A 23,901-nucleotide genomic window follows, 5' to 3' on the forward strand; every position below is an offset into this window, starting at 1 on the left:
CCACTGGTGTTTTGTGAAGAGCAGTCACACATATATGAAAACAGTGTTGACTAGGCAAAGACGTTACACCTATGACTCATTCTAGCCGAACATTCAATAAAAAACAAAAGCAAAGGTAAACAGCCACGTGTAGAAGAAGTGCACTCAGCTCTTTGTTCTCTTTCTTTTTAAGTGAAGCCAAAATGAGGAGGGATTGCTCGGAATGTACAGTCATTTTAAAGGGGTTGTCCAGGCAGGCGGTGGTTGTTCATACGATCTATCTATAGGATAGGTCATCACTATATGATCAGTGGGGGTCCGGCACCCGGAACTCGAACCTATCAACTGCTTCAGTTGCCGGAAGCCATGCAGTGGTCGGTGTCTGAAGCAGATGGTTCCAGTCACTGTATAGCAGCCATGCTTGGTTACTGTATCTCTGCTCCTCTTCACATGAATAGGAGCAGAGCTGCAGCATGGCCGCTATACTGTAACCAGAGCCATCTGTTTCCGACACCGACCACTGCATAGCTTCCGGCAACCAGAGCAGTTGATTGGCCTGGGTGTCGGACCCCCACCGATCATATACTGATGACCTACCCTGTGGATAGGTCATCAGTATGAAAAACCGCCCCCTGCTTTGAAAACCCCTTTAACATTAGATACCGGACTAAGTCCTTTGCTTTTGATGACACCTAGGCCCTGTTCACACAGTTGTGTTTTTTTGACTCGGAAAACGTGCCAAAAAACGTCTGAAAATGTCTCCCATTGATTTCAATGGGAGGCAGAGGCGTTTTTTTCCCGCGAGCGGTAAAAACCGCTCGAGGGGAAAAAGAAGCAACATGCCCTATCTTCGGGCGTTTACGCCTCTGACCTCCCATTGACATCAATGGGAGGCAGAGAAAGTGTATTTCGCTGCGTTTTTGCCTGTGGCGCTCAATGGGCGCGAACGAAAAACGTGGCAAACGGCGTGTAGGCAGAGGAAAATCTGCCTCAAAATTCCAAACTGAATTTTGAGGTAGAATTTTCTGCCTGCAAAAAACTCTGTGTGAACTCAGCCTTATAAGGCTATGTTCATACGGGGTATTTTGCCGAGTTTTTTGACGCGGAAACCGCGTCGCAAAACTCAGCAGAAACGGCCCGAGAACGCCTCCCATTGATTTCAATGGGAGGCGTCGGCGTCTTTTTCCCGCGAGCAGTAAAACTGCCTCGCGGGAAAAAGAAGCGACATGCCCTATCTTCGGGCGCTTCCGCCTCCGACCTCCCATTGACTTCAATGGGAGGCAGGAGAAAGCGTATTTCTCGCTCTTTTATGCCCGCGGCGCTCAATGGTCGCGGGCGAAAAACGGCGCGATAATTGCCGCGAAAATCGGCGTGCAGGGAGAGGAATATCTGCCTCAAAGTTCCAAACGGAATTTTGAGGCAGATATTCCTCCCCCAAAATACTCCGTGTGAACATAGCCTAAGGCTTCATGCACACTTCAGTCTTTTTCCTTCAGGGTGCTATCTGTTTTTGTCACTGATAGCACCCTGAACCCATTCATTTCAATGGGCTCATGCACACTTCAGTTATTTAAACGGATCCGTTGTTCCGTTAAGGCCTCATGCACACTTCAGTTTTTTCCTTCAGGGTGCTATCTGTTTTTGTCACGGATAGCACCCTGAACCCATTAATTTCAATGGGGCCATGCACACTTCAGTTTTTTTGACGGTCCGTTGCTCCGTTCCGTTCCAAAGTAGAGCATGTCCTACTTTGGTCCGAGAATCCGTGACCATAAGGCCCATGCAAGTCAATGGGGCCGTCAAAAAAACTGAAGGAACACGGAAGGCATCCGTGTGCCGTCCGTGTGTGACGGAGCCGTTGCCTAGCAACCGCCGGGCGGGCATAAAAACATGACAAAAATATTACACTAATCGGCAGCCACTTGTCTCTATCAATCACTGATAGAGAAAAGAGGCTGCTGATTAAAAATAAAAAGCATTTCATACGTACCCTGTCGTTGTCTTGGTGACGAGTCCCTCTTCTTCCTCCAGTCCGACCTTCTTTTGTGACGCGGCAGCCTGTGATTGGCTACCGAGGCAGCCTGTGATTGGCTGCCGAGGCCGCTGCTGCCTGTGATTGGCTGCCGTGGCAGCCTGTGATTGCCTGCAGCGGCGACATGGATTGAACGTCATCGCTGGAGGCCGGACAGGAGGAATGTAAGTATGAACTTTCCCATCCCACTCTTCCCCTTTCCCATCCCACTTCCCCTTTCCCATCCCTTGGTTGAACTTGATGGACATGTGTCTTTTTTCAACCATACAAACTATGTAGCTTATTTTTTTTATTACATTAAAATTGTATTTTCCGCGCGCCGAGCATGGTACTGTCACCCTGGACAGTACCATGCTCGGCGCACGGAAACGGAAACACGGAGTGCACACGGGAGTGCACTCAGACACCACACGGCCGATAAAACGGGTTCACGGACCCGTCAAAAGCGGCCGTGAAAACGGTGACGTAAGTGTGCACGAGGCCTAAAAGTAGAGCATGTCCTACTTTGGTCAGTGATTCAGTGACCGTGTGGCCCATAGAAGTCAATGGGTCAGTCAAAAAAACGGATGGCACACGGAAGGCTTCCGTGTGACGTCCGTTTTTGACGGATCCATTGCCATAGCAATGGCTGGGCGAGCCAAAGTTCACAGACTCACAGACTACAGTACATATTCATTCCTGAAGATGGATGTGGAGAGACTCATAGCATTGGTGCATGATCACACAGAACTGTGGGATATGCGGGCAGAATGCTATAAAAAGGACGCCGCGTGGGAGGAACTTGCCAAGGAGCTTTTGACGCACAGATGGCAGCAGGGAACTAGTGCCCAGCGTCACAAGATAAGTGCACACATTTCACTCCAAAATTCCCCAAAAAAACAAAAGCAAGCCAAGCAGAGTAATCTCAAACTGTTCTCTATGCTCTGAAAGCTACAGAAAACAGCACCAAAAACTTCTTGTAACCTTTCTATGGGTGTTTCCCGGGACAAGTGACAAGTTCAAATTAAGTTTACCTTCCGTTTTTTAAACGGAAGCCAAACGGAAGCACAACATCCGTGTAGAACGGAAACCAAAACGGACACACTGATCCGTCAAAAACGGCAGATAATCCGGTGAGGGAAATGTGCATGAGGGAGGAATATGATAGGTTGTAAAAATCCCCCCCCCCCCCCAATAATAGAATCTCCTGTTTTTATTTCTAGTAAAATACACTTGTTTTCCAAAATATTTCTCTCCGTGTCTGGTCCATGCAGCTGTGATTGTTTCTTCGCTGGTTTTCATTGCTTAGTGTTTTATGAAGGAGATGCTAAAGCAAAAAGACACCCCACACACAGGGAGGAAGTGTTATTTCTGCCTAAATTATTATATAGACAAAATGATTTACTGGTTTCCCAGCAAGGTGCCCATCACATTACACTGAACAGAACACTAAATGTAGACAATTCCTCCCTTAAAGGGGATATTCCAGAATCTAGCTTTTTTTGTAGCCTATTAGTTTACATTATGCTACCCAAACATGCCATCAGATACTCACCAGCTGGTTTACTTCCACTTCTCCTGCCACGCTGTCCTCCATGACTTTCTCTCTGTAGCGTGATGTAAGCGGTCCTTCATCTCTGGTCATGTGACTGGTGGCGTGTGGGAAACTACATTTCCCACAACCCACTTGCTCCTCCTACAAACTCCCAGAATACTCCTTCGTGCTGCTGACATTAGTCATGCCTCCAAGTGAGCAGTGCTTACAGGAAGAGGCATGGTACAGCGCAAAGTGCAGCACCCAGAGAGGTAGTGATAGTAGCTGGTGCATGCTTGCCATGTGCAGTGAGGACAGCGCAACCGTCTCATAACACAGAAAGGAATAGGATACCCTCTATAGTAGAATAGTCTATCAAGTGTGCATGATTCACTGCGGCGAACAGAACTACAGGAAGATGGATCCCAGGGCAGCAAGATACAAACAAACTTGGAAGATGGGGTTTTTCCAGGGGTGTAAATTTCTGCCACCGTTGGGGTCCAGTCACACGTGGCGTAGTTACCCTGCATTTCTGCAGTTTATTTTTTCTGTACTATGTCCAATGGGAAAAATATTCACATAGGCTTAGTATTGTAGAGTTTATACAAGGCAAATACGCCATGTGCCATTGCACCCTCAGATAATTACCATTATTTGGCAGTATTGTTTCATTTCTGCAGTGGGGCAAACTGAACCTAAAACGGGATTCTAGAAATACCCCCTTAATTTTCTCCTCTCATTTGATCCTATTCTCTCATATTGCTATCAAAACTGTGAGAAATATGTAAAAAAAACTCTTCTGTGTGTGTCCCAGGAGATTGTTAATTTTGCCCCAACTTTCTCCTCGCAAATTTGTCTCTAGATGTAAGGCAACTGACTGCAGAAGGAACCTCCCCCACTGCTTTGTTTGCAATACGACACCAGGATCACTAAACCTGTCCCTTCGTGTGAGCACTCAGCCGCTTTGTTTCTGTTCGGCTCTTTCTGGAAAGCCGATGTAGCGGTGCACGGGCTCATAGACTTTCTATTGAGCCCATACACCGCTACATAGATTTCTGTAAAAAGCTGAACAGAAACGAAGCGGCTCAGCGCTCACACGAGCACTTCCGCTGCTTTGTTTTAGTGATTGGTGGGGGTCTCAGCGCTCGGACCCCCACCAATCAAAACTTCTAAAATGTTTCTATGACATGTCAGAAGTTTGTTAAACGTTTAGTTACCCTTTAATCACAAAAACTTTGGCAACGGCCTCTAGTTAGGCCTTATGCACATGGCCACATCAAAGCTCTGTGAAACCTACATATGAATCGGACAAAAACAAAAATCATGGCATGCTCCATCATAGGAATAGACCGCAGGGATTCCATGTGCCTCTATGTGCATGAGGCCTTAGGCCGGGTTCCCACGTAGCGTAAACACTGCAGAATTTCCGCAACGGAATTGTGTGTGGAAATTCTGCAGCATTTACAGTAGCAGCAAAGTGAATGACATTTAGAAAATCTTATGATCGCGCCGTGGAAAAAAAACGCAGAAAACGCAAAAAATCTGTTGAAGAATTTATGCTCCCCATTGAAGTCTACAGGCAAGACACTCAGCATCTTTGCACGGAACCCGCAGCATAAATTGACATGCTGCAGAACTAAAAGCACTTCAGCACTGCAGAACACTTTCCGCACAACTTTTCTGCGTTTTTTTTCCGCAGCGTAGGAATGAGATTTTCTAAATCTCATTCACTTTACTACTACTGTATATGCTGTGGAATTTCCACACAAAATTTCATTGCGGAAATGCTGCAGCGTTTACACTAAGTGGGAACACAGTCATAGGCCTTATTCACACGAGCGTATTTCACATCCGTGTTACGCGCGTGACACGGACCTATGCAAGTCAATGGGGCCATTCAGACATTGTGTTTTTCACGCAGCGTGTGTCCGCTGCATAAAACTCACTGCATGTCCCATACTTGTGCGTTTTTTGCGCATCACGCACCCATTGGAATCAATAGGTGCGTGGACATCACGGACAGCACACGGACGCACATCCGTGTGACATGCGTTTTTCACGCAACAGTTGCTAAAGTAATGATGAGAAAAAGAAAACCACCTCCTTCAGTTTATTTTGCGGATGTAAAAAATGCATGACATATGGATGACATACGCGCGTAAAAAACGATGACAAGCACCATACACTGATGTCAAACAGAACTGCAACGCAGGAAAAACTCTGCGTCTTTTACGCGCGCTAAAACGGACACATTCGTGTGAATAAGGTCTTAGGGTCATTTCTGTGCGGAAATTCCGCAGCCTACTACAGTAGCAGCAAAGTAGATGAGAATTAAGCAAATATTCATAGAAAATCTGCAGAAAAGGCCTGGCAGAAATTGTAATTCTAATCTTGATTTCATTTCAAAACATGTCAGTTGTTGTTGCAAAAAACGCAGTAGAATTTCCGCACATAAAATGCGGTCAGAAATTCTGCAGCGTTTACGCAATGTGTGAACATGGCCTAACAGTTATGAGCAACTGATTTATGTAAATACATCAATGTAGCACATTTACTACAAGTAGGATTTAAATAATCTGCATCTTTATCAATAGTGTAATTATGCAAAAAGGAAATAATAAAGTATATTGGAAAGGAAAAATGTAAAAAATATGTGAAAAAACTGTAGGAGTTTCCTTTTGTGTAAGATGCTACAAACTAATGACTAAATCACATTTATTTCTGTCGTTAATAAACATTTCTATTCACTTGAAGCTAAATAAAACACTGCTAATCCTACTCTGGGTGTATTCACACGTTGCGATCATATCACAAAAACAAACAGAAATCACTACAGACAAAGGCTTTGTGTAAGGGCCTGTTCACATCAGCGTTGGCTTTCCGTTGAGGGGTTCCGTCGGAGGTTTCCGTCGTGGAACCCCGCAACGGAAAGTCAAATGGAAACCACAGTTTCCGTTTGCATCACCATTGATATCAATGGTGACGGAAACACTGTTAATGGTATCCGTTTGTCACCGTTCCGGCAGGTTTCCGTTTTTTCGACGGAATCAATAGCGGAATCAACCAGCTGGTATTGCTGGTTTAATCAGTAAAATTCTGGTGACAGGTTCCCTTTAACTATTACAGACTAAGTGGCCAAAATTGATGAAAGTATGATCACGGGTATTAAGAAACAATTTTAAGTAGTTACCCCCAGTGGATACCCTCATTTTCTAAATTAGAGTAACAGTTGTCTTATGTTAAACAGAGAAAGGAATGGTTTAATCCCATCAAACTTTCTGCTTTGCTCATAGTTCAGAGCTGGAGACTTGAGTAATATGGGATAGACTTGTTGCTAGGGACACTGCCTATAAAAACAATTCAACTGGGGTTGTAAACGATGACCGGTAACGATTTGACAACAAAACAACAACAATCATTTATGACGGTTAGTCCAGGCTCACACTGCCTATGGGCATTACGTTTCATGGGACTATTTCAACCATTCTGCTGAACGTAAGCCCCAGACACATGCAACTGCATGCCTACATGCAAATTACATGTCGTATGCAAATTTTTGACACTGACTCCCATTGAAATTGGATTTTTCTTTGTATAGAGCTGTATTGAAAAGCGTAGTTGGCTACTACAGTTGACGCAAAAGTATACTGATTTATACCAGACAAGGGTTAGGCTAGTAATAGACATACTACAAATCTGGGAAATTTAGACCAAACGTGAACGCCAAACGTGGTGTGAACCTAGCTTTGTGTGTGTGGCTGGAAAGAAATCTGTTCCTTGGTTGGAGCATTCAAGTGCACTTTACATTTTTCTTCATTATTTGTGTTTAAAATCATCCCAACATTTTCTAACAAGCGTCCCAATAGTAAAAACATTAGTTCTTTGTTTAATCAGGGCAAAATTGTCCCCTGTATGGCCAGTTTTAGACAATGTACCCACAGCAAATACAGTCAGACATTACTCAGCTGTCCTGCTGAAAGCTGGATTGGCACTGTGCTGACAGCGGAGAAGAGGAATGGTAGCTTACCCGCAGTCAATTCATGCTACTCATGCCCATATCAAGCTATGGTATTAATCAGATTATTTCTAAAAAATACATTTAATAGACTAGACAAAATGCCAGATACTTTTGTCCCCCTGATATCTACTGTCAGGGGGATCTGGGATAGCCCCCATACACATTAGATGGCCACCCTAAGGGAAGGTTCACATGCAATAGATTTGTTGCAGACATTTTTACGACTGTTACATACATCTGAATGGGGTTTGCAGAAACATCTCCATTCAGACGCATGAAAAATATTTGCTGTGTGTGAACATTTATGCTGTGCTTATTCGTTTAGTTCACTAGTAGCTAAAGATATCTTTATAGGAACACTTCAGGTAAAACGGATACACTGCATTATACCGAGTCATGGGCCTGAGGGGGCGGTGCTGACCCCGGGATTCAAAGAGCGAAGCCCTGTGTCATGCATGGACGACTCAGCTTTTATCAGTTTTTCATGAGGCGTGGAAAGCGCTTATAACATTTGTGGTAGTTTTGTCAAATGCTAGCGACCAATCCATAATCCATAGGGTTTCTCCATTTTAACTTGTAATGATGATTACTGATCTGCTGTTTTCTCCAGTGCTTGGCAAAACAGCGATGGTAAAGAACTGCAGGCGGATGTTAAATCAAATGCCCTAAGGTAAAGCACTCAGCCACTTATTAAAGGTTTCAATGTCAATTCAGCCTGTTTACTAATAAACAACAAATCAATTAACAAATGACTGGAATGACTCTATTCCTGAGAGAAGAGACCGCTCTTTTGTAACATAGTGAAGACACGCAAACACCACAAGACAACGCAACAACGGTCAGCACTAAACGCTCTAAGATATCCCAATTTGATACAATTAACAACTATAAGGCCCTATGCACAGGACAGGGAAACTCGGACGTGTGACAGGGGTTTGGCTTTTTTTTTTTAACGGCCATCGCACGGCTGCAATAAAAACTGTTCACCCCAATGGGGCTATTCCCATGGCCGATTTTTTGATGGCCTGTCAAAAAATGGAACATTCCCTTTTTTGGGCCGTTCTCACAGCCACACAGCTCCCATGGAACTCTACGGGGCCGTGTAGAACATGGCCATCACTTGGATGTGATCCGAGTGACAGCCACGTTTTCTGCTGCTCCCTCTCTCCTCTTCCTCGCAGCGCGAAGTGCATTTACATATATATATATATATATATATACATACATACTCCCTCTAGGTGCGGAGTCCCCTGAGTGTTGCCGATGCTGTGGCCGGGGATTCTGCTCCTGGAGGAGTGCCCCTGGCATCACTATACATATATGGCCAGTAACGTCAGGGGCTCCTCCTGAAGCGGAATCCCCAGCCAGAGCGTTTCCGACACTGCCATATATGGACAGTGACGTGAGGGGCTCCTCCAGGAGAGGAATCCCTGGCCAGAGCGTCGACAACGCTTTGGCTGGGTATACCACTCCTAAAGTGAGCCCCAATGGCACTACTTTCAAGGGGGCTGGGTGTGGCACTACCTGCAAGGGGGCTGGGTGTGGCACTACCCGCAAGGGGGCTGGGTGTGGCACTACCCGCAAGGGGGCTGGGTGTGGCACTACCCGCAAGGGGGCTGGGTGTGGCACTACCCGCAAGGGAGCTGGGTGTGGCACTACCCGCAAGGGGGCTGGGTGTGGCACTACCCTCAAGGGGGCTTTGTGTGGCACTACCTTCAAGGGAGCTGGGTGTGGCACTACCTACAGGAGGGCTGGGTGTGGCACTACCTACAGGAGGGCTGGGTGTGGCTCTACCTACAGGAGGGGCTGTGTTCTGCACTACCTACAGGGGGGGCTGTGTGCGGCACTACCTACAAGGAGGCTGTGTGCGGCACTACCTACAGGGGGGCTGTGGGGCACTACCTACAGGGGGGCTGTGGGGCACTACCTACAGGGGGGCTGTGGGGCACTACCTACAGGGGGGCTGTGGGGCACTACCTACAGGGGGGCTGTGGGGCACTACCTACAGGGGGGCTGTGGGGCACTACCTACAGGGGGGCTGTGAGGCACTACCTACAGGAGGGCTGTGAGGCACTACCTACAGGAGGGCTGTGAGGCACTACCTACAGGAGGGCTGTGAGGCACTACCTACAGGAGGGCTGTGAGGCACTACCTACAGGAGGGCTGTGAGGCACTACCTACAGGAGGGCTGTGTGGCACTACCTACAGCGGGCTGTGTGGCACTACCTACAGCGGGCTGTGTGGCACTACCTACAGCGGGCTGTGTGGCACTACCTACAGCGGGCTGTGTGGCACTACCTACAGCGGGCTGTGTGGCACTACCTACAGCGGGCTGTGTGGCACTACCTACTGCGGGCTGTGTGGCACTACCTACAGCGGGCTGTGTGGCACTACCTACAGCGGGCTGTGTGGCACTACCTACAGCGGGCGGTTTGCCACTATCTACAGCGGGCTGCACGATTCAATGGTTGTGCGGACATGGTAGCAAGTAAAAAATAGCAGAAAAAAAGCCAGAAATCAATGCAAAAAACGGAGGGATCAGACAAAGCTCTCTATACTCTGAAAGCAAGAGAAATGGTGACAGGGTGGCTATGTGACCTTCCTGTGGGTGTTTTTAGTGGGATGGAACCCAAAAATTGACAAATGAAATTCATCTGTTTTTAAAAAGGATAGTGATAAACGGATGCAAAACGGGTCACAATCGGCCAACACATGGACCCTGTCGTGTGAAAAGAGCCTAAGTATGAAATTGACACATTTGCCATGAGTGAATTTAATATTCTTAAAAGTTTAATTATAGTCAGGCTTTTAGGGTATGTTCAGATGTAGCATATTCATTGCAGATTTTCCGTCCAAATTTTCAGAGTTAAGCCCATACTTAACTCTTGTGGCGCTGCCATAGCAACACATCCCTGATTCTCTAGCTGTTGTGTCCAGGCTGCCCCTTGTGATGACGTTCTATCACATGTGACACATGCAGTCAATCACAAGCTGCATTGGTCAATGTGATGAAACCTCATCAAGAGGGCGCCTGCACACAGGAGCAGGAAGAGCAGGGGCGCATTACTATCGCAACAGTAACAGATAAATATTTTTTTCTTCTGGTGGCCATTTTTTCCTGCAGCGGTCAATCCGACTGAATATTCGCACCAAATCAAAGAACCATTTTGTGTGAATATTTGGCTGGATTTCCTTGCATGTTCTGGGTCAGCTGCGCCGTGGATTTTTCCACAGTGTATCCGACATGTGTACCCTGTAGGGTAGGAACTCCGTGTTCAGTGTGGCGGGTTTAGGGTGGATACGCGGTGTCATGCTGCACAGCGTATTCGCCCTGAACACCGCAGGGAATGCTGTCCGAAAAACCACACCACATTGTGCGTTTTTGCAGGTGGAATTTTCGCTGTGGAAAGCAGAACCCAAAAACAAAAAAACTTTCAAACTTACCTCTTCTGCGCGTGGTCCGGCCACCTGGGATGATGTTGCAGGCCATGTGACCCCTGCAGCCTGTGATTGAAGTATAACTTCTTTTTTTTTTTTCTTATTTGCGATTTTTGCGTCGAAATCTATGTGATTCCGCCGCAAAGGTCACAACACACACATTGAATTTAACGGGGAAAACCCTCAACACAAGAGCAGCGATTAATTGACACGCTGCTTCTGAAGAAACCGCACCGCTGGTAAATTTTTGTGCGTTTTTTTGGCGGATTTTTTCCGCTGTGTGGGGATGAAATTTGTTGAAACCTCACCCACACTGCTGCTACTATATTGTGCTGCAGAATTTCCGCGATTAAATGGTTGCGGAAAATACGCAGTGTTTACGCCGTATGTTCCTACCCTTAGGCCTAATTCCCACGAGCGTAGAGCATCTCGGACGTGAAAAACTGCAGTTTTTCACATCCGAGGTGCATCCGTGCTCAGCGCTGCAGGACGCGATGTCACGCATCCCCCATAGATGAGAGTCCATGGAGGGATGCGTGAAAAAGATAGGACATGTCCTATTTTCCCACGGACCCTTCACACGGTCCATTGAAACAACGGCTGTGTGAACGGCCACATTCAATTACATAGGTCCGTGGGACGGCTGCTGTTTCAATGGCCGTCCCACGGACATTTAAACGCTCTTGTGAATTAGGCCTTAAAGTGATGATCAGTCCGCCACCTTTTAATTTGCAGCTCTTCTTAAGGTAAGCCGATTGTTGAAGGTGCTGCTGCTGGAAAACGGAGATTATTTATTGCATTATACAACGCCCATTCAAATGAATGGGAAATCATGTAACACATGGTTACACTGAGCTGGTGCTCCAGAGACAACACTTTCCCCTTGAAGTAAAAAAATAAAATAAAAACACCAGTAATTAGAAGTCTTTTGGTTCTCGGCTGTTTCGTACTTGTATCGGTTACAATAACGTTGGAATCACACACGCAGTTTTTGTGGCAGTTTTTTTTACGCAATTCTTTTGAGCAAAACATGGGAGTGGTTACAAAAGAGTGAAGTATCAGTCTTACCTTTAGAACTTTCCTTCTTTCTTTGGATTCACTCCCAGCTTTGGCACAAAAAACACATCAAAAAACGTCCACAAAAACTGCACGTGTGATTCCAGCCTAAGGCTATGTTCACACGGGGTATTTTGCCGAGTTTGTTGACGCGGAAACCGCGTCGCAAAACTCGGCAGAAACGCCCCGAGAACGCCTCCCATTGATTTCAATGGGAGGCGTCGGCGTCTTTTTCCCGCGAGCAGTAAAACTGCCTCGCGGGAAAAAGAAGCGACATGCCCTATCTTCGGGCGCTTCCGCCTCCGACCTCCCAATGACTTCAATGAGAGGCAGGAGAAAGCGTATTTCTCGCTGTTTTATGCCCGCGGCGCTCAATGGCCGCGGGCGAAAAACGGCGCGATAATTGCCGCGAAAATCGGCGTGCAGGGAGAGGAATATCTGCCTCAAAGTTCCAAACGGAATTTTGAGGCAGATATTCCTCCCCCAAAATACTCAGTGTGAACATAGCCTAACAGACCCTGCAGTGTTTTCATCCCGCTTTTCAAGAGACCTGGATGCCAAATCTGCTTGTTTACTACGTCTCCTACTCCCATACAAATGTACATCTAGGCAGATTTGCTGTTAAAAAGTTTGGAAAATCTGGGTGACAAAAGTAAAGGGAACCATAGTGTTTGTCACCAGAAACTAATATAAAATAAGATATACCCAAACTTCCATGGCAATAACAATTACAATAACTATAGTTTATTTTCTGTAGTAAGTGAGTACAGAAATAGTACTTATATATGTAGCACGCACATACATGATGTAAGCCATGCTATAACGTACATATTCACCACTAAAAAGGTAAGCAGCGATGACACCAATAAAAGCTCTATACCTTACAAAGTGAAGTAGACAAGTCCACTGCAGCACATGGGACTCAACATGCTAGGAGCAGGTTAGCAGGGAGCCAGTCTGGCTTCTGACTGACAGCCGAAAGGTTAATGCCCAGGGTCATGTTTCACAAAGAAACGAGAACAGTGCCCACAGCTAAATTCACAGCTTCTGTCAAGGAAGTTTCCTGCAGTGGGACTGACACAAAATTACCAGTGGTTTGTTTGTGTTTACATAGTCAACAGCGAAGATAGCTGGGGTGAAAACATCATTGGAAGCGCCACTGTTTGAAGCACTTTACACCTCTGCTGTGGGAGGATTACAGGAATGAAGTGTTGTAGTAATTAAAAGGGATTTCTTATTAACAGCACCTAATTCAGTTTTACACACCGCAGCTATCTTGATAGACATTGTGAAGAGTGTAGTTATTTATTTACAGCAGTGAGAAAATGTCTGATTTAAAGAGGCTCTGTCACCACATTAGTGCCCTGTCTCCTACATAAGGAGATGGGCGCTATAATGTAGGTGACAGTAATGCTTTTTATTTAAAAAAACGATCTATTTTCACCACTTTATTAGCGAGTTTAGATTTATGCTAATGAGTTGCTTAATGCCCAAGTGGGCGTATTTTTACTTTAGACCAAGTGGGCGTTGTACAGGGGAGTGTATGACGCTGACCATTCATTTAGACAGTGCATAAGGATCCTTTTAGATCACTATGTGCTGTCTTATACTAACACATTAACAATACTGAAGTGTTTAGACAGTGAATAGACATTCCTTCCAGCCAGGACGCGATGTCTATTCACAATCCCTGCACTTTGTTACTGTTTCTGTGGTACTTACAGCAGAGCAAGCATAATCTTGCGAGATTACGCTGTAGATAACGGGTTACAACGAGATTACGCTTGCTCTGCTGTAACTACCACAGAAACAGTAACGAAGAGCAGGGATTGTGAATAGACATCCCGTGGATTGTCTATTCACTGTCTAAACACTTCAGTATCGTTAATGTGTTAGTATTAGGCTGGGTTCACACGACCTATTTTCAGGCGTAAACGAGGCGTTTTACGCCTCGAATTACGCCTGAAAACACGGCTCAAATACGTCGGCAAACATCTGCCCATTCATGTCAATGGGTTTGCCGACGTACTGTGCCGACGACCTGTAATTTTACGCGTCGCTGTCAAAAGACGGTGCGTAAAATAACAGCGTCGTTAAAGAAGTGCAGGACACTTCTTGGGACGTAATTTGAGCCGTTTTTCATTGACTTCAATTTAGAACAGCTCCAAATTACGGCCGTAATTGACGCCTTGCAAAACGCGAGTACGAGCAATTACGTCTGAAATTCAGGAGCTGTTTTCTCCTGAAAACATCTCCGTAATTTCAGCCGTAATTGTCGTTATCGTGTGCACATACCCTAAGACAGCACATCGTGATCTAAAAGGATCCCTATGCGCTGACTAAATGAATGGGCCCCCCCCCCCCCACATAAACTCGGCGGTAACGGGCACAGATAGCAGCGCTCTTGTAGAGATTCTGAACTTTATCTTACTTGAGTTGCATACAAGTGACAAGTCCTACAAGAGGTCAGTCATTTTCTAGAGATCAAGGGCTGGAGATCTCACATCACAAGGGACACTCTTCATTAATAAATGGAGTTTTGCCATTGTACTGGTTTACATGTTTATATTACATTTGTTAGATAACAGACATGCTCACGTTTATTGGAGCCCACACAGCAGGACACCTAAGGACTGCAGGGTACCCATTAAAAATACTTTCTGCCCATTGTTTTCAATGGATTCTTATAGTTTTTAGTGCTTTTGGTTTATTAATGGAAGGACACTGCACTGGGCTTAAATGTAGTTAGGTCCTAATATGGCAGTCATTGTACTAGTGATCAAAGGGCATGGAAACTGCCAGGGTAGAGAGCCAGGCTTGATACTGCAATAATAGGAATCTATGGGATATTTGCATACTGCTGTATTGGCACATCTTTTATGTGAGGGCACTACTATGGGTATGATCTATGTGACACAAACAGGTGGGCAGTATGCGTACTACTGGAGTAAACAGATACCAATGAGAAGTACTAAAAGGCAATGCCAATCTACCTTTAATAATTAGTTAACAACATAATGTCAGATACCTGCCATTACCAGTCTCCACTAGACCCCATGACATTTTTGGTAACCGCATCTATTTTAGAAGTGATACAAATCATAAATGCCCAATAAGTAGATCATTTCCACAAAGACAAGGCCCAATCCCTTATTTATTCAGATTAGCATTTAAAGGATTGTTTATCTGGAATATTCTTTTTCTACAATGACAGTAAAAAGATCAGGTGCTGGTATTCTCCACAAAAAGGATTGCCTTCAAACCACGGTTTATAAACTACTATCATTGCAGGAAAAATGACTGGTATGAGGACATTTGTATATAGATCAAAATGATCAGACTCCACCACTAAAAATGAATATGTAGAGATTATTAAAGGGGTTTTCCAATGAGAAGAAATTGATGGCCTATCCTCAGAATAGGCTATCAATATCTGATCGGTGGGGGGGTCAGACTCTGTCCCCCGATCAGCTTTTATTAGGGGCCGGGTTGTTCATGCTCACTGGAAAACCCCTTTAAGTAATTGGTTGAATATTAGTAAACATTTTCAAGTGTAAATCCAGCCTTAAACCGGCCATACACATTAGGTCAAATGCAATGATCTAATATGTATGGAGCCAACATGCCGATCCTTTGCGTCTTAAATGGAACCTGTCACCAGCATTTCACCTATTGAACTCTACTCACCCCTCTTTGGCCACTGCTGTCAAAAGTTAATTACCGTTTTCCCCTCTCCTAAACTCCTCCTCCAACCGTAAATAGTGGTCTGCAAACATTTTGCGCCTTTTATGGCAATGCGCTTGCACCGCTATGGGTCCCATTGTGCACATGCACCAGAACAGGAGCGTGGGATTTCGTGTGTGCTGGGGGGGGAGGCGAGAAGCTGTCCATCAAAAGTAAGGAGGCCGGGTTAACTCGGAAAGACTTGAGGAATGAAGATATGACTCTTATGCTCATTAGCATACGCCACAGGAACACTAATAAAATGAATACTAAAGATACTGAGCCTTCTTAGAACATAATTATAGGTTACGTTTAAAAAAAAAAAAAAAAATTCACCCACTTCCACTAGGTATTGCTCGTTTAATAAGTGAAATGCTGGTGACAGGTTCCCTTTAAAGAGATAAACTTATGTTAGGATTGTCTGGCAGTGGCTTGTCTTCCTATTGAAACAAACAAGCAAACTCGGAGGATCCAGGCATGCATGTCTATGGGAAAAGGTAGAGAGAAATGACGGTCAGACAACCTGATCTAATGTGTACAGCTGGCTTCAGCCGTACCACCTGATTAAGATAAAAAGAAAATATGTCATTACATAGAGACAGCCCATATTATCAAGTGTCCTATAAATTAACCTACTATATTATATACAAACGATATTCTTTAAATTGAGGACTCTTAATAGACATTTCTAGAAGCTTCCAAGAGCAATGAAAGAAATAGGACATTTTATAGGGTTATTAACGTACAGCGTCCTACGTTGTGAACTTAAAAACCTCTAAAGTCTAGCCGTGACTACAAAGTCATATCTTCCAACCCACTGTAGTGTGCATGAAAAACACAAATTATGACGTGCACACAAACTACAATACATAAAATGCCCAGGAAATCCTTCTAAGCAAAACATACTAATCTCTGTTTTATTGTCTCCTGCAAGCAATTACTGCTAGCACCATAATAACTGGATAAAGTGCACTTAGCTGCTGCATTTTAGAATGACTTCATAATATAAAAGCTAAATATGAACAATTAGGAGGAATCCCCTAACCCATGTCCCCATATGGTTTACATCTGTCAGAGACACTGAGCTGGAGCGAGACTTTGGAGGTCTTGGTGTTCATTTAATCTTTGTCTAATTAGACACATTGTGGGGGATAGAAGAAAGACAGAAAACATCAGCGCTTACTCATCACACATGCCTACATGTATGCTACACGTGCATGTGAGGTTCACAGTAACTATAAAAAAATGTGTGTCCTGCAAATATTAGGATCAGATTTTTCTGGCACATTTTCAGACATATAAATGTTTTGTGGAAGCTTCTAAGCAAGAAAGTTCATAACTATTTAATAGGAAAGCGTGGAGAAAACCAAAGCCATCCATATAATGCCACTTGTAGGTTTCTGGATAATAAAAACCATAGCTACAACCTAGGAAGGAACTGGGTGACCACGGCATATCTACATAGCCCTGAGTATTCTGCGGTGGTCACTGCTCCCTGTAGGTCAGTTATCCCAGCACATCGCCTGTGACATGAATGCAGCTGCACAGGGCATATTTTGCAGCCTCTCCTGCTTTTTCCTGTCCCTCAGCATATGTTGCTCTTCATTCTGCTCAAAATTAGGAATGATCTCTATAAACGTAGCGTCTGCTAGATGTGATATGGTCAATTAAGCTGGTTTTCTGGCAGAACTGCATGAAACAACGTGCATAGTAAAAAGGACATTTATTACGGCACAAGCAACATGTTATTCATTTTAAAGTATAGTAGACGTTTATTAATGTCATATATAGCTCATATCTACTAGACCGGTGAAGACATTCTTAAAACATGCATGTAACTTTGAATTGCTATTTCTGGGGTAGGTTCACCAAGTTCGATGACTGTGCCCCCCTAATAGAGTAGTCCATGGACGACCCTGACAGGAGCCCGGTTGACCAGGGTCTCTCGTGTTTCAGCAGTGAGACATCAGGAGAAGATACTCCCTCTGCTTTCCTACAGCTCTGCAGACACAATTAAAATCATTTTAAGCGAGATCTGGAGATGCACAGAAGCATAAATTTGGTGGCTAATCGCAGCAGCACTTAATTTCCACGGGCTGTTTCTAATTAGCATTAATGTTCCTCAATAAGCCTGCACTCTCGCTGAACTCCTGCTCTGGCACATCGCTTGCTGCACTCCCCACCCACCTTTCCTGGTCTATGGTACATAGAGGTTGATCTGCAATGCTGCCTTCTGCACACAACTACAATGTATACAATACCAATATTCGAGTTATCACTGCCATATCTATGAGACCCAACACAAAGACTGATCACTGCGGCCACAATAAATATACTCGGGGTCCTTTAACTTCTGCCCTCCAAAACCAAGTGAATAAGTTCCTGCTGTGACATACTGGTGGAGACCATTCTATTTATACATATGCATCATCCCCATCTATTACCAAATGTTGCCTTCTTACTGTACATTCCTCACCAGATCTTTTATTACCCATCTGCAGGCTACACTTGTTCTCTGAACGCACTCCTTTCTTTCAGCCCTGTGCTCTCTTCTCGTCGATCTTCTTCTCGGCTTCAGATTTTTCTCTCTTCACGTCTCTTTAGGTCAGAGAATATTTTCCCTGCAAATTGCTTTTAAATTAAAGAAGGTGATGAAAGCAATGTGCCGTCTCAGCAATTTCCCAGGTGCGCCTAATCTAATTTCATTAAGAAGATCAGAACGAATGATCGCTACGGTCCAAACATTAAGTCTGTCCGTTTCTCTATGAAAAGCCATTAAGCCTGTCATGGCGTCTGCGGGTGGGCTCTTTATTATTGCACATGAAGGCCGCGCTTTGCTTCCCCCGTCAGCTGTCGGGATCACTAGAGCAAATCGCAGAGCTGCTGTCAAATGCTGAAGCAAAGAACCTTCTAGCAGACGGCAGCCGTTAACTCATTCCTCTTCATTCACTGGCAGAACTGCGTAGTGGTAACGTTTCGTTTCTCTTTAAAAGGCAACTCCACCCAAAATGCAGATTTCACCTATTAGTTTGTCTGTTACAAATGTTATGGATATTGGTAGAGCACTACAGGACATTTACACCTAGGTGGAGATTTCCCATATGGATAACAATATAGGCATATATGCTTTACATACTAAACCAAACTTGGCTCTATATACAATTGTATTAGAAACCGTAACTCTTAAATTCTGTACTACCTAATCTTAGATTGTCATTTTTCTTCCCTACGATATTCAAGGTGAGAAAGACCATAGCCCTGGAAGAAAAATTCTACAGTGTATAAAACAAAAGAGGTTTTCTTATTGCTTGATGCTACCTATGGAGCTATCCTTTGGGAGTCGTCATCTCAATCCCTGACAGATAGAAACCCATAAAAACTTGATGCACTCTTCTCTATGGTTTGACTTTCTTCACTATGGACAACCTCAAAGGAAATATTAAAAGAAAAAAAAAACAGAAAAGCTCCCAGGTTCACATACACTGCCAATAAGACCTTAACATACCTAACATTCTTAGGTTATAGATGATCATATATATGTTAACACTGAGAATTACATTTTAAATAAAGGATTTAAATTGTAGCTAAACATTTGACAAACTTCTGACATGTCATAGAGACATGTCAGAAGTTTGCATTGGTGGGGGTCCGAGTACTGAGACCCCCACCAATCGCTAGAACGAAGCAGCTGAAGTGCTTGTGTGAGCGCTCATGTCAGAAGTTTGGATTGTTGGGGGTCCGAGCACTGAGACCCCCACCAATCGCTAGAACGAAGCAGCTGAAGTGCTCGTGTGAGCGCTCATGTCAGAAGTTTGGATTGTTGGGGGTCCGAGCACTGAGACCCCCACCAATCGCTAGAACGAAGCAGCTGAAGCGTTCGTGTGAGCGCTCAGCCGCTTCATGTCTGTTCGGCTATTTCCAGAAATAAATGTATCAGTGTACGGACTCAATAGAAAGTCTATGAACCCGTACTCCGATACATCGGCTTTCCAGAAAAAGCCAAACAGACACGAAGGGGCTGAGCGCTAACATGAACGCTTCAGCTGCCTCGTTCTAGCGATTGGTGGGGGTCTCAGTGCTCGGACCCCCACCAATCCAAACTTCTGACGTCACTATGACATGTCAGAAGTTTGTCAAACGTTTAGCTACACTTTTAAGAGGCTCTGTCACCAGGTTATCAAATCACTATCTCCTATTGCATGTGATCGGCGCTGCAATGTAGAGAACAGTAAAGTTTTGTTTTTTTTTTGTTTTTTTTAAAACGATCATTTTTGCCCAAGTTATGATCAATTTTATATTTATGCAAATTAGCTTTTCAATGGACAACTGGGCGTGTTTTCTCGTATTTCCAACTGGGCGTGTTTACTTGTTTTACCAACTGGGCGTTGTGAATAGAAGTGTATGACGCTGACAAATCAGCATCATACACTTTTCTTCGTTCCCACCCAGCTTCTTCCACTGCACAGACACACAGCGTGACGTCGCTTCCTCCCACAGGTCCTTCATCGCGTCGGACGAGCGAGGACACGCTGTGTATCTGTGCAGCGGAAGAAGCTGGGTGGGAACGATGAGAAGTGTATGATGCGGATGTCAGCGTCATACACTTCTATTCACAACGCCCAGTTGGTAAAAACACAATACACGCCCAGTTGGAAATATGAGAAAACACGCCAAGTTGTCCATTGAAAAGCTAATTTGCATAAATATAAAATTGCTCATAACTTGGGCAAAAATGATCATTTTAAAAAAAAAACTTTACTGTTATCTACATTGCAGCGCCGATCCCATGCAATAGGAGATAGGGATTTTAGAATCTGGTGACAGAGCCTCTTTAAGCCTTTTTAGCTTTAGTCTATTTCAAGCTAAGTGAAGTAGCGTATCATTTTCTGCACCTTTCTAGAAACTGAAGCATTTGCAAATAAGGTATAACCATGTCAGAGGTTTTGAACTGGGCCGATAGCCTGTGATTGAAATAGCTTGTACATTTCTGTACTATTTATCTCATCTTATTTGATTCACAATGTATCAACACTGCTTGCTTGTTTAAAAAAAGACATGCTGCAAGTTTATGGAGCTTTATGAAGGGCAGAAGAGCAATTGCCTAGGTTCTGAACCCTGTCAGCAATTTAAATGGCTTGGCATTACCTCTCATTTCCGCTATGACAGGCAATTGCAACTTTGTAAAAAGGCAAAATGATGGCTGCTGGTTGATTTAATAAAAGGAACAGGCAACATTGTCGCTTACATTTCTAGTAAAAGCGGATGTTGGATCAATGGATTGCCAAAAAAGCCGTTCAGATATGACTGAACCCTGCTATAAAGGTGGCCATTTGTTACCAAACAGTAACAGGTAGTGCGGCCAGGGTCAGATTGCCTCATTTACGGACACATTGATTTGTTGGAGTGGGAAATAAAAATGGACATGGGCATAAACTGCTTGTGGCAGGTCCTGACTAAAAATGCATGTTTATAGGGATGGCCCGGCTGACCCTGTCTGGTGTAGGGGAAACATTAATTGGAGAGGTTGGATTTGAACCAGTCGGTATATTAGTCTTCATGCCTGCTTGGTGAAATGAACGAGCATGTTTATGAGCAGTCGAGAAAGATTGCTGGGGAAAACATCTTAGGTCTATGGTCAGCTTAACCTAACTTTTCAGAATAAGCGGTCATATGTGTGTACATGAGGAATAACACTTTCTGGCCATTATACGACTTGTTTTCTGTATTATTTTTTGCCGCTTTCCACTTTGCAGGCTCAGTCTCTAAAGGCTTATTCACACAGAGTGCAAACTCTGTTTTTCACATCTGAGTTGCACCTGTGCGGGACCCGGTTTCACGGATCCCTCATAGATTTGAATCTGTCAAGGGATCTGTGAAAACGGAAGAAAATAGGACATGTTCTATTCTTCAATGGACACTTCACGCGGTCCGTTGAGACAACGGCCGTGTGAACGGCCCCATTGAAATACATGCGTCCATGTGACAGCCATTGTTTTAATGGCAGACACACTGACATATACAACGCTCGTGTGGATAAGCCCTTATTCTGAGTTGTCTCAAAGCTATCATGTCTTCTATACACATAGAAGAGGAGAATCCTGCTCTCCTATCTCTATCTCTCACATATATAGAAGCTGGAGCAGCATGGAGGAGATTATACAGCAGTAATAAGCAGTGTAGCTGGGAATCCAGTCCTGGGATAACATAGAAATCTTACCAGCAGCCTGTGTCTTTCTCTGCTCCTGCTTCCTCCCCCTGCTGACCCCTACCTCCCATAGACTTGTATAGGCAGGCAATGAAGAGACAGCCCCCACCTTCTACAGCTTGTCAATTCTGCTCTGCAATCATGGACGGACTTTGCATAACAGCAGATTGCAGGAAGGGAGACACCTAGTGGCAGTATCTTCACAAAGAATTTACATAGATAAAATAACTAAATTTTAACAGTAAATTACAAAGTTGTTATATATCAGGTATACTATATATTAGCTTAAGTTGTTTGAAAAGTTAGTGTCCATTTATGAGACACCTCTAAGCAGGGGAGTATTTGGGGCTTGAAGACTGCTGTAAACTCCACCCATATACAATTTTTTATCTTAATGGGAGAGCTCTACTGTAAGTGCTTTGTTAAACGTACAATTTTCCAATACTTTAGGTTGGATTCTACATATTAAGAAATTATGAGCTGTGTAATCCTTGGCTTATGTACTAAGTACCGACAACCACCAACAGTGGGAAATGTCATTCTGTATAGAAAGTTTGGAAAGGGATGGGAAAAAGTTGCAGGCTGAAAGGACATTATATAGCTTACGTTTGTATGACATGCTTCTTCTTTAAGCGTAAATCATTACCTATAGATACTGCCAAGCATAGCTCTGGAATATATTTTCAGGCTGCTCCCCTCTGCCACCCTGAAGCAGGTAAGAGACAATAAGTGGAAGTGTTGATGGTTTATATTACTCTATTATGTTAATGCTCACTAAAGTATGCCATAAGCTCTCTCATTACATGTGTATAACCCAGTTCTCGGCGGTGTTATTTCTGAGCTAAATGCTATAACTACATAAATCTTGAATTAATGAAGACTTTATTGTTCCAGAAAATGAAGGGTAATTGCGGTCTGTTAATGCTGTTATTGCTATTAAAGGAAGTATATATTTTCTGTAGTAATGTTTAGAAAGCATGAGGCCAAAATGGCAGAAGAATCACAATGCATCTTAGTAAGGCATTTTCTGGAGCTTTGACGTTATATTGCAATATTCTTAATATGCAGACTGTAGCAGTATGCATATGTATTACCATATGGGAACCCCTGCAGTTATTCAGCCACAGAAAAATGCAATGTCTAAACAAGGCCTTAGGACCCATGCAAACCACCGTGTTATAGCTCCATGAAATATTACGTCCATAAACTGCTATAAGCCCATACTGTTTCACGTGCCTCCAATTTTAGGCACACAGTTTTTATTCTCATGGATTCTGTATAAAAAAATAAAAAAGTGTGCTATGTTCTATTGAATGCCATATTACAGACTAATTCTCTCCTAGAATATGGTGCCTTTCAGAGGCGGGAACTCAGTGTGCTGCCTTAACTTTACAAATAAGTATAAATGAACAAAGCTAACCGAAGAATGGCAGTGGCAAAATACAATAGTAGACAGTGCGCTGTCGATATGGACATAAATGTGTAAGATGGGTTTAGAGTAGGGGACAGTAAGGGCCTGTTCACATCATCGTCGGGTTCCGTTTGGGGTTTCCGTTCATCCATTCCGTCAGAGGAACAGATGAACGGAAGGCTGAATGAAAACTATAGCTTCCGTTTGCATTACCATTGATTTCAATGGTAATGCTACCGTTGCTACTGGTTACAGTTTGTCTCCGTTCCGTAAGGTTTTCTTTTTTTTTTTTTTTTGGACGGAATCAATAGCGTAACCTTATGGAATGGAGACAAACGGAAACCATTAGCAACGGAAGCATTACCATTGAAATCAATAGTAATGCAAACGGAAGCGATGGTTTCCATTTGCCTTTCCGTTGATGGGTTCGTCCGACGGAAAGCTCAGGCAGAACCCATCAACGGAAAGGGAACGATGATGTGAACAGGCCCTAACTCCTTTACCTAGCTAGTGTCCTGCAAATTCT

The 23,901-nt window shown here is 44.0% G+C and overlaps 1 protein-coding gene and 1 long non-coding RNA gene across 13 annotated transcripts in view; one reads left to right on the forward strand and one right to left on the reverse strand.

Moving 5' to 3' along the window:
* FBRSL1 (fibrosin like 1) overlaps positions 1-23,901 on the reverse strand; it is a 539,464-nt gene that overhangs the window by 100,077 nt on the left and 415,486 nt on the right. The gene's annotated exons all lie outside the window — the stretch shown is intronic.
* On the forward strand, positions 10,541-19,152 carry LOC142657634 (uncharacterized). Its single transcript, XR_012849959.1, has 2 exons — positions 10,541-10,619; positions 19,000-19,152. It is a non-coding gene; the product is annotated as an uncharacterized LOC142657634 (long non-coding RNA).

Source organism: Rhinoderma darwinii, chromosome 1, assembly GCF_050947455.1.
Source record: "Rhinoderma darwinii isolate aRhiDar2 chromosome 1, aRhiDar2.hap1, whole genome shotgun sequence".
Classification (NCBI taxonomy): domain Eukaryota; kingdom Metazoa; phylum Chordata; class Amphibia; order Anura; family Rhinodermatidae; genus Rhinoderma; species Rhinoderma darwinii.